Genomic DNA, 11,194 nt, shown 5'->3' with positions numbered 1-11,194 from the left:
AACGTCACTAGTACAAACATGTCTGGAGTTACCTAAATAGTAGGCACCTTACATAATTCAAGTTATTATAAAAAAAAAAAAATATTATAGGACATTCTTACACAGATTGACTAAGTCCCACAGTAAGCTCAAGAAGGCTTGTGTTGTGGGTACTCAGACAACGATTTATATAATATACAAATACTTAAATACATAGAAAACACCCATGACTCAGGAACAAATATCTGTATCATCATACAAATAAATGCCCTTACTGGGATTCGAACCCAGGACCATCGGCTTCGCAGGCAGGGTCACTACCCACTAGGCCAGACCGGTCGTCAATAATAATAATATTTAAGAACAAATTGTACATAAATTATTTTTATATGTTAGCTTAGAACATAGAACGAGAATTATTACGAATAATGAAAAAGGGTTTAATTTTAATAAGTACTTAAAATACAAGTAACCAAGATAATATATATTGAAAGAAAAATGGCGGACCCACGAGAATAACAAATAAAAAAAATCTGCAGTTTGTGGCCCTTAAAGTGCGATATTTAATTATAACTACATATTATATTATAACTGGTACGTTTGAGTAATTTTTGTATTTTAATCCTCTATATTTAAATAATATAAATTATGTTAAAGCTATCGTTAATATTAGTATTTGTCTTCAATAATTTAAACAAAACATTTTGTACAATTGTTTTTATTTATACCTATACAAAACACTTCCAAATCATTTCGTCAGCAAACCGTGTACATTTTTACTAACAGCTATTATTACATCTTAACCTTTCTGATATCCACCGAACAAAATAATAGCTTGAATATATCACCCTCTGTTGCTAACCGAAACCCTCCAATCAAAAATCAACCTTAACTTCACTACTTAAAGTCGTTTTCAGTATAAACATTATTTTGTTAATAGTTTTGTGAATTGGTTCAATTGAAATTGAACTTTATGAAGTAAGGTTTAAGGTTGAGTTTAGGAATGACGGTTCAAGGTCAGTCAGTAGGGGTGGACAGCTGACAGTTATTGTTCAAAGCGATTTTGATTCGATCGATTGTTGCTAGGGAGAACAGACTCTCTATTTGTATTATAAGCGAATGTAATAGAATTAAAATAATGTGTTTCAGTAACAAAGGCGTGTGTAGTAATATTGGTAGAAGTGGTGGTTGGAACGGTGACGCAGCCAAGTTATTTAAGTTTATTTTATTAATATAGGTATGTACTTATAATGACTTATTATAATTTTCGTTACCATGAAAATTTATTGCAAAATGTAGGTGTTTGTAAATATTCTGCTTTACTTTTACTTTTAATTAATGTATTGTGGTATTGTTCCTATTTCAGCAAAAAAAAAACTTTAAAATGAATCGGCTTTCCTCTCTGGGTCTCACCGATTTTGTTAACTAATAACCTTGTGCATTCACCATCAATTCATATAAAACTTTATTTCCATATCAATTAAGCTCAAATTGCCTTGCGCTGTAGCATTTCGATTATCCACGCTAGGATTAGTAGATGAGCAATGGGCACCGAGTTCGATTGCCGGCTTATGTCGATTTTGGTGCCTTTTGGATCGCACCGACACTGGCGGCGTGCGCCAAAGAACAAATTAATATGTGGCTTTTCTACAGAAAAGAGTCCTTATCAGAAATGTTGCGGATGTTCACATCTGCATCCGCATCCGCATAAAATCGATGCGGAGCATCTGCATGATGCGGATGTCGACCAAGTCGGTAACAGGAACGTATTACCGGCGGCACCGGCGGCGTAAGTGCTAGGTAATTTCGTCATTATATATAACGAAATCGTCTACAGCCCGAAAAGTCGGCCAAGTTACTGTTTATTAAATAAAACGCACCTATATTCTTGCTCAATACTCTAAATCTTGACATCCGCATCCGCATCCGTGGATGTGCGGCTTTAAATATCCGCATCCGCATCCGCGGATGTCAAAAAATCTGCATCCGCATAAGATAAGATAAGGATCCGTCTCCAAATTTGGGTGTGTGAAAATTATGTATGTTAGGTTTTAAATGTTTTAATTACTACTTGTGCCCGTGGTTCTACTTGCATGTGATTTGGTTTGTGTCACTACTGATTAAAAATGTAGAGCTTGAGAGCCAGACGTAGGTACCTAGCCGCCACCACACAATTAAACGACGTAAACATTCAAGAAACATAGCCAGATCAGGATAAGTCTGCAACGATTTTGCATTGATGATGCATTCCTGTTATTCCTCATTAGCACACGCAGTGCAAGTGTTATTTTAGACTTCAAACTTCTATGAAATTATGGCGTAAAAAATAACACATGCACTGCTTGGGCTATCAATATCGTTGCAGACTTATTTTGGTCTAACTCCAACTATGCTTGGCACTCACTAATTTTCGTAGCTAGAAATTATAAGCAAAACTAAAACTGGTTACTATTTAGTAAATAGTATTTACCTTAAAATTATATCAATCGACTGATTTCCTTTCAACTAAATTATAAGGTACTTGCGCCTAATAAGGCCCACTATTAATTTAATTTTTTATTTTTTTCATTTTTGATATGAACTTGCAATTTTGTCTATGGTACTAACTAAACATGGGCGAGAAATTTAAACTCATTTACACTTATAAAAGTATGAAATTTTGAAATTGAGCAAGCTTTAAAACTGGGCCTTATTAGGTGCAAGTACCTTACCGTAAATAATACACATAAGTACAGTCAACCGAATGAACTCATTCAATTAAGTTTCCAAAGTAAATTAATACAAACCAAATCATTACGTTTCATTAACGCCAATTTAACCAACTTAACCAACTTAGGTTATGCTCAAACAATAACCAGCTACCAATACAAGGCAATAAGGGCTTTAAGTCTTTGACTTAAGGTTCAAATTAGATTATATATGTATCGTTTCCCGAAACATTTTCTCACACTTTTCCCGAACAGAGAAATCTCAATAATCTCAGAATTACACTGAAATATCAACTTTATGTAAGGGGGTTAGGGTTGATTTTTGTTTGTGATGCGGAGCGAGATAGGAGGTTGTGTGAATAAAGGTTTGTTCATATATGGGTAACGGAGTAAATCTAATAGTACTGGCAAATAAACGCCTACGCAGGCCACAAAATACAAGTTGTAGCGATCCCATCAAATCGAATCCAAGCATGAGGTCCCGGGTTCGAATCCTGGTAAGGGCATTTATTTGTGTGTTTATCAATCACAAATATTTATTCCAAACCAAAGTTACGTATATTTTCTTTTTACTATGTAGGTACATATTACCAGGATCTATAAAACAGTATCGTATATGTACATAATTATTAGGTTGTAATTTCACTTCTGATCCATGTAGTGGTATTTTTAGGTTTCAATAAAATTGGTTTTGCCAGGCTGAAAATTGGTGGCATCATCAGCGCCTTGAATTTTTTACTGAAATATAGGTACAATCGCCTTCAAAAAACACTTTTTTTCTTAAATCGGATTCAACACTACTACTACTACTTAAGAAAAACTGCTAACAAACTGCTGTTTAATAATTATGCGTTAAAATTTTAATATTATCATTTAATTTAGTTTTTAATGTCTTTAAGTGGGTACCTATCTCTGTTTATTATCCCTACAATACTTAAGAACATACTCGTTAACTATGTTTTTCGACCATTTCATGTTCTTTCATCGAAACAAGTAACACGCGTATTCGGGAAACGAGATAATCACAAGATCTAGAAACGATATAGAGATCAACTAGATTTACATTAGATATCTACTAGATGTGACTTGGATATCTAAGTCATAACTTGTCGAAATCGTTCAAGAGGACCTCCAGAATAGCGGAAACTTCAAATTTGACATATCTATCTTGTCGAAATCGTTCAAGAGTCAAGAGTACCTCCAGAATCGCGGAAACGTCAAATTTGACATATCTATCTTACAAATATCTTTAAATTATCCATATCGTAACTTGCTGAGGTCTAGTAGAGATCTAATACATTTTCAGAATCGAGCCGTAAGCTTCAAACCTGTCACTTGCACCACTCACTTCCGGTTGTTCTCAAACTTTAGTGCTTAATAATAACTTGCCTACAAAAAGGTATTAGTCGCGGAACAATTAATCCCTTTCAGCGAAACTTCAGCGGTCAAGTTAACAAGCTTTTGTTTACTTTGTATTGTTATTTGACTTATTTGTTAGTAACAATGCTGAGAACAAAGCTTTTGAGATAACTTATTTAACATTAACAGGTATTGGTAGCCGAGGGTAAAGAACAGCGTTAGTAGGTATCTACTTGGTAGCCTAGCGGTCATCAGGCTTACTAATACTTTTAGTCCGAAGACACGTCCTAAGCCCTCAGCGTCAAAACCCGTAAAAGTCCCACTTTGGTAAAAGTGTTTTTCGGAACTCAGTTACCTTTGAAATAGTGTTATTTGATATAAAAACAGTTGCTTTTCGGTTGATTCTTGGTATTAGAAACCCTAGTCTAAATTTCATTTGACGTGCGTTTCCATTTGCGTGGATCTTGAACAGCGCGCCAAGCGTGACGTTTTGGAAACTCAAAATCCCATACAAAATGACACTTAACGCAAACGAGTAGGTATCAAATGAAAATTACACTAGGGGGGGACATTCTAAGTTAATTCCGAGTGAACCCAACGCTCAAATCGAATGTCCGTGGTTCGAATTCGAATTCCACAAGTTTCTAGATATTTAGATAGTTTTGGAGGTGTAAAAAAGAGCATTAAGGATGACTCACGTTAGACCGGGCCGTGTCCGGGCCGCAGCTTCCGGCGCATCGTTTTCTATGGAAAGCATCACGTGATTGCCTATCATATCATAGAAGAGTACGCCCCGGAAGTTATATAGGTACAAAATTACAAATACTTCATTATTTACGCTACCTCGAGGCTATAGTCGCCCCGAGCACCATTAGTACTGACTAGATATGTAATAATATTATTAAAGTTTTTGTTTGTTTTTGTTAATAATTTAGTATAGTTATGTATAATTCAATTTCATGCTTATATTCCTATATATGTGTCATGTTTAGTGTATACTGTAAGTGACATTATAATAAATAAATAAAAAATATTAAAAAATATATTATATTTCCGCTAACCGATTGACCTAATTAATCAGCTGAAAAATAAGGAAATACATGAATATAACAAAACATTGTTACATTTGACCGCAATCGTGGAAACCTACTAATACAATTATATCAAATACGTTAGGTATAAATATAAATAGCCTATACCTACTTCCTTTTCCGATTAAATACTATCAGAGGTCATGATTAATACCCACCTCATTATTGCTTAAGTCGGTTACAATTACGTAAAATATAACTACTTATAATTATTCATACAATTAGGAATTGACAAATATTGAACGGGAGGTCCTATAATCCAAACGAATTCTTAATGTTAAAAATCCATTTTTTAAACAGCTGCTTTCTATTTCGTCATACCATACAGGCATGTCAAAATCGTCATACCGCTTAGCAACCAGCCTAAAAATAGCATAATTGTAACAACCATTACGTCAATTAAATATGTGACGTCTTACAAGTAAAGGTACCTTATGGCGGTTGGCGCTTACGCTATTATTAACGCCGCTCCAATATTATTGCGGCGCTATGCAACGTAAGTGCCAGCCGCCATAAGGTACCTTTTGCCGTGGAATGTCACATATGGATCACCCCCCCACGTTTTGTCGTGACACCGTCATGCGCGCGCGCCGCGCTGACTGTAATTTCACTGTATTTTACTCACTGCTCACTGTTGCTATGCGAATGCATGGCGAAATTAATGAATCACTCATCACTACTAACTTACAACTCGTGGTAGTATGAGAGCGTTTCCGAATTCCTACTATGTAATATTATAGCATCTTTCCCTCTCTACTTTTCCTTTAGGTACTCTTATTTTCCTATCTGGTTTCGTGATTTTTGATATTTATTTGATTAACATTTTAAATCAGGCAACAAAGCCTATATTACAAACATCTTACCGACTAACATATACATATATAATATAAGTACTGTAACAACAAAATTTTAATTCTTCATTTTTTCAATACTGTTTAGTATGTGACCTATATTCGTTCGATACCCTTTACGCCATCTAGCGAGCTCAGTCGATAACAACATGGTCCGGGTTGCTAGATTAAAAATAATTTCGGTGCCTTCCTACATTTTTGGTTTTTTTTTTAATCGAAAGGGGTTTGTAAATTAAAATTGTCTTCAAATATTGTTTTTTCTTTCTATTTAATATTAGTCCAAATAAAGTACAGAAGAAAGGTAATGTTTTCTTTTCAAAATCATCTAGAATCGCACGAATCCAGTTCGGGCTGTGGCAACTCTGCCATTTGACTTGTCATTATTCTTCCTGTCAAAATGAAGATCGTGGACCGTTTTCTTTTGCGGTGTTTCGCCGTATGAAAGCCTTTTAATGGCTATAATACATCCCATCGGGAGACATCTCCTTTTTAAGTGAGTATTTTGGTGATTTCTGCAGTGGGTTTTGTGCATAAGATTCCATTTAATAGCGTGGTGAATTTTATTTCACAGTCCCGGATTTTTATCCTATATGGAAGTCGTGTGAGACGATGGTGTGTTGGTGGAGGCCTCATCGAGTCGACATGCTGGTCAATCCCGGCCACGTATGCCGCTTCTCCTCGATGGGTAAGTTAATTACTTGTTTTTGAATTCGTAATCCTTACGCCCATGGGGGGGTCCGCTCTTTAAATCATGAACCGATTTTTTCTCCTTTATTTAGGTTCCAGCTTGTCAAAAGTCTGTGAACCCTGTCTTACTACCTGTAACTCGTTACAGGGCCTACCACTTAGTCTACAGTTTGGCTGTAAGGCAGCCCCCAGCCAGCTTGGTGTACCGGCGGTCGGGGCCTGTTCGCTATTACTACAACTACCATGGATGCAGAGGCACTGCGACATGAGTCTCCATTAGTGTGTCGGCAGTGGTACCTTCCTTCTAATGTCACTACTTAAAAGGTCAGAGACAACCAATTTATTATATTCTCCAAGGCGCCCAACTTACTTTAAATAATTTTCCTTATTTTTTATACCACGTACCCAGAGTGCCCAACCATAAGAAATGTAGCCGCCAAACCCACATTTGCTCTCATATTTTTAGTTAAGTCTGTAGTAAGCTAGCCGAGGCTATTTAATATATTATAATGTCATAAGTTAACATTTGACACTTCTAAACTTAGATATTTGTCGTTTAGTCAAATAAATGTATTATAAGTAATGTACTAGTTTCCTTCATTCCATTTTAATTAGCCCCTAAAATAATAATGGTAACAGTGGCGCCCAACGTGGGGCCTTTCTTTTGGCGAGCACCCTTTAGTCACATATAAGTTAGCTAAAGGAACTTATGGTTGGACATCCTGTTTGCTATATTATACCTACCTTTGTTTACTGCAATATTCAAAATAATTAACACTATTTAATTGTGGTTAGGACAGCCACATGTTGTCAATTATCTACTTATATACTTATGTTGTACTGTAAAGGAGTTGTAGTCTAATTACTTATTCATTTGCTGGTATTTAAACTCCAGATGTTATTAATTTAAAGCAATTTTAGACAATTGTCATAAACACAATTTATGTTATAGATGTATTTCCTTAGTATCTCTTAATGTTAAAAGTTTTACTTCATAAAAGACGTTGTAGTTTACCGGATAGCAGACACACTATGTTTTGACTATTGTATTTTTTTGTGATTTATATCATGTTTTACCGGAGAGTCACTCACAAAGATTAAACCCTTACCGGGTAGTGAGGTGCTTAAGTGCTTAAACTTTAATTTATTTTTTACTTTCAATTTTTTTTTGGTGACTTGTTTTCAAACAAAAGTTTATGATTTGCTGGAGGGTTAGTAGTAGTGTTAAAAATGTAATACCTAATTTCCATTGTTTTTTTTTATATACTTGATGTGAAGGATTAGTTACTGGTAATTGTACTACTATGGTAATCTTGTTTGAAAGGATGGACCGTATTATAAATTTATTACATAATGTAAAGGGAGCAAATTAGGAGGTTATAGTGAAGTACAGTCAGCAGGAGTTTACATTTATTAAGTTTATTACGGGATGTTTGGAGTTGAAGTTTAAAATAAATAAAATTAATATTAAATAGTTTCTTGACGTGGTTGGGTACAGTCAGTCACAATTATTGTTGTTGACTTACGTTTTTTTTTTAAATAACTTACCGATATTCAAATAGCGGTTTACCTTTAAGGTCGAATCTTATTGTAGTGGTTTTTGAAAGTGGTTTCGTACGGGAGTTATGTTTATTACCTACTTTTCCTTATCTATTGTCTCGACTTAAATCGAGTTTTTTCCTTATTGTTGTTACCTTCGGTGAAGTAAATATTTACTTATTAGTTAACAATCGGTGATTGCGCGGTCGGTAGGAGTTTTTTTTTATGTGTTGCGTGCAGGAGTTTTGTTTACGTATTACTTTCTTTCGATCGTGTCTGAGCAAACGTAACTCAGTCACGTGGTTTGTTTGTTGTTGGTGGGCGAAGAGGACGATTTAAAGACTCTTCGCGTGTTTTACCGGGGTGCTGGCGTTTTAAACCAGTATTCCAATCGGCACTGGCTGGTCGGGTTTTGGCGGATTTTAAACCGTCAAGCTCTTAATAGCAGTGCCGTCTTCTTTTGTTAACGCTTTGCGGTATGACTTAAACCATATGCGTGAACGTTAATGTTGATGTTAGGGGGTTGTTATGCGGTACACGCCTTAAAGCGTCGTCCGCAAACATCGGATTTTTGTGTGTCAGACTGACAGTCTTGCATTGCTTGAAATGGAGCCTGTACAGTCGACTTCCTTGTGTGTCTCGTGTTGTTTCGAACGTTACCGTCTGCCTGTCGTTCAGACACAGCTGGTCAACGTATCGTTGTGTTGTGTTTTTGTCTCGTTTCCGCGTCCAGACCTGTGTCGACTTAAGGCACGGCCTGATAAATGCGCGTTACTTGAATGGTGTAAAGTAGCAGTCACCGATATTAGTTAGTTAAATTTCATTGGCTATAAGCCGTCTATCCACAGTGAGCGTTGGCAGTGCAGGGCGAAATCCCTGATTTCGCACTGCAGGGCCAGTGTTCCTGTGAGGAGTGTCGACTGGTAGCTCAGTGGCTCTTTAGCCGAGCTATCAGACACTGTCCTTGACTCATATGGGTAATTGACTGTACTCAGTCATTACCGCAGATTATTGAATAATCTGTTACCTTACGCACATTCCGCCATATAACTTGGACGTGCAGCCCGCGACCCAGGTCGCTCGCTGCGCCGCCAAGATATACAGCGATGCAGTGCGTAGGTAGGGAGCTTTGCAGCTTCGCTTATTAGCGTTAGTTTCGTTAGGTTAATATACGCTTAGGGTATCATAGTGTATATTACAGTACAGTAATATTATAGTTTGTAGGTGGTAACTTGTGCACAGCTCGGCTGTGCTTATTTTTTTTATTATAGTTTAATGCGTGGGTTCGAATTGGGTGGTCGTTGCTTTCCTTTATGCCTTTAGTGTCGATTTTTTTTTTGGGACTTCTTCTAGTAAATAAGAGGGTGGTTTTGCGAGCTGGGGGCCAGCTCAAAATTTTGCCGTAGTCAAAATTTTCTTCGGGTAGGGGAGCACTGTAACAACAAAATTTTAATTCTTCATTTTTTCAATACTGTTTAGTATGTGACCTATATTCGTTCGATACCCTTTACGCCATCTAGCGAGCTCAGTCGATAACAACATGGTCCGGGTTGCTAGATTAAAAATAATTTCGGTGCCTTCCTACATTTTTGGTTTTTTTTTTAATCGAAAGGGGTTTGTAAATTAAAATTGTCTTCAAATATTGTTTTTTCTTTCTATTTAATATTAGTCCAAATAAAGTACAGAAGAAAGGTAATGTTTTCTTTTCAAAATCATCTAGAATCGCACGAATCCAGTTCGGGCTGTGGCAACTCTGCCATTTGACTTGTCATTATTCTTCCTGTCAAAATGAAGATCGTGGACCGTTTTCTTTTGCGGTGTTTCGCCGTATGAAAGCCGTTTAATGGCTATAATACATCCCATCGGGAGACATCTCCTTTTTAAGTGAGTATTTTGGTGATTTCTGCAGTGGGTTTTGTGCATAAGATTCCATTTAATAGCGTGGTGAATTTTATTTCACAGTCCCGGATTTTTATCCTATATGGAAGTCGTGTGAGACGATGGTGTGTTGGTGGAGGCCTCATCGAGTCGACATGCTGGTCAATCCCGGCCACGTATGCCGCTTCTCCTCGATGGGTAAGTTAATTACTTGTTTTTGAATTCGTAATCCTTACGCCCATGGGGGGGTCCGCTCTTTAAATCATGAACCGATTTTTTCTCCTTTATTTAGGTTCCAGCTTGTCAAAAGTCTGTGAACCCTGTCTTACTACCTGTAACTCGTTACAGGGCCTACCACTTAGTCTACAGTTTGGCTGTAAGGCAGCCCCCAGCCAGCTTGGTGTACCGGCGGTCGGGGCCTGTTCGCTATTACTACAACTACCATGGATGCAGAGGCACTGCGACATGAGTCTCCATTAGTGTGTCGGCAGTGGTACCTTCCTTCTAATGTCACTACTTAAAAGGTCAGAGACAACCAATTTATTATATTCTCCAAGGCGCCCAACTTACTTTAAATAATTTTCCTTATTTTTTATACCACGTACCCAGAGTGCCCAACCATAAGAAATGTAGCCGCCAAACCCACATTTGCTCTCATATTTTTAGTTAAGTCTGTAGTAAGCTAGCCGAGGCTATTTAATATATTATAATGTCATAAGTTAACATTTGACACTTCTAAACTTAGATATTTGTCGTTTAGTCAAATAAATGTATTATAAGTAATGTACTAGTTTCCTTCATTCCATTTTAATTAGCCCCTAAAATAATAATGGTAACAGTACATATATGCATTTATATAAACATTATAAACTTAAAAAAAAACTAAACACCATTTAGGCGACAAAACGGCGTGCTAGTTAGCTCCGTTGAATCGTTGTGATACAAAAGCGGTTTAAGGATTCAGGAAAGACATATGATAGTTTTTATCAATCATCGATATCATCATCACCATCACCCCACGCAGATGCAGAAGCAAGTTTTAATATAAAGAATTCCTTTACTACCGTATTCTAGATTCTAGCTAGTTCTCCTAAAACCTAGA

General features: G+C 36.6%; 1 long non-coding RNA gene across 1 annotated transcript; it reads left to right on the top strand.

The window, feature by feature from the left end:
• Positions 1-9,848: 9,848 nt before the first annotated feature.
• Positions 9,849-10,875, top strand: LOC134672709 (uncharacterized). The gene is made up of 2 exons (XR_010099378.1): positions 9,849-10,098; positions 10,177-10,875. It is a non-coding gene; the product is annotated as an uncharacterized LOC134672709 (long non-coding RNA).
• The last annotated feature ends 319 nt before the right edge of the window (positions 10,876-11,194 follow it).

This window comes from Cydia fagiglandana, chromosome 17 (assembly GCF_963556715.1).
Source record: "Cydia fagiglandana chromosome 17, ilCydFagi1.1, whole genome shotgun sequence".
Lineage (NCBI taxonomy): Eukaryota > Metazoa > Arthropoda > Insecta > Lepidoptera > Tortricidae > Cydia > Cydia fagiglandana.
Note: the sequence above shows the minus strand (reverse complement) of the source record. Positions and strands in the feature narration are given on the sequence as shown.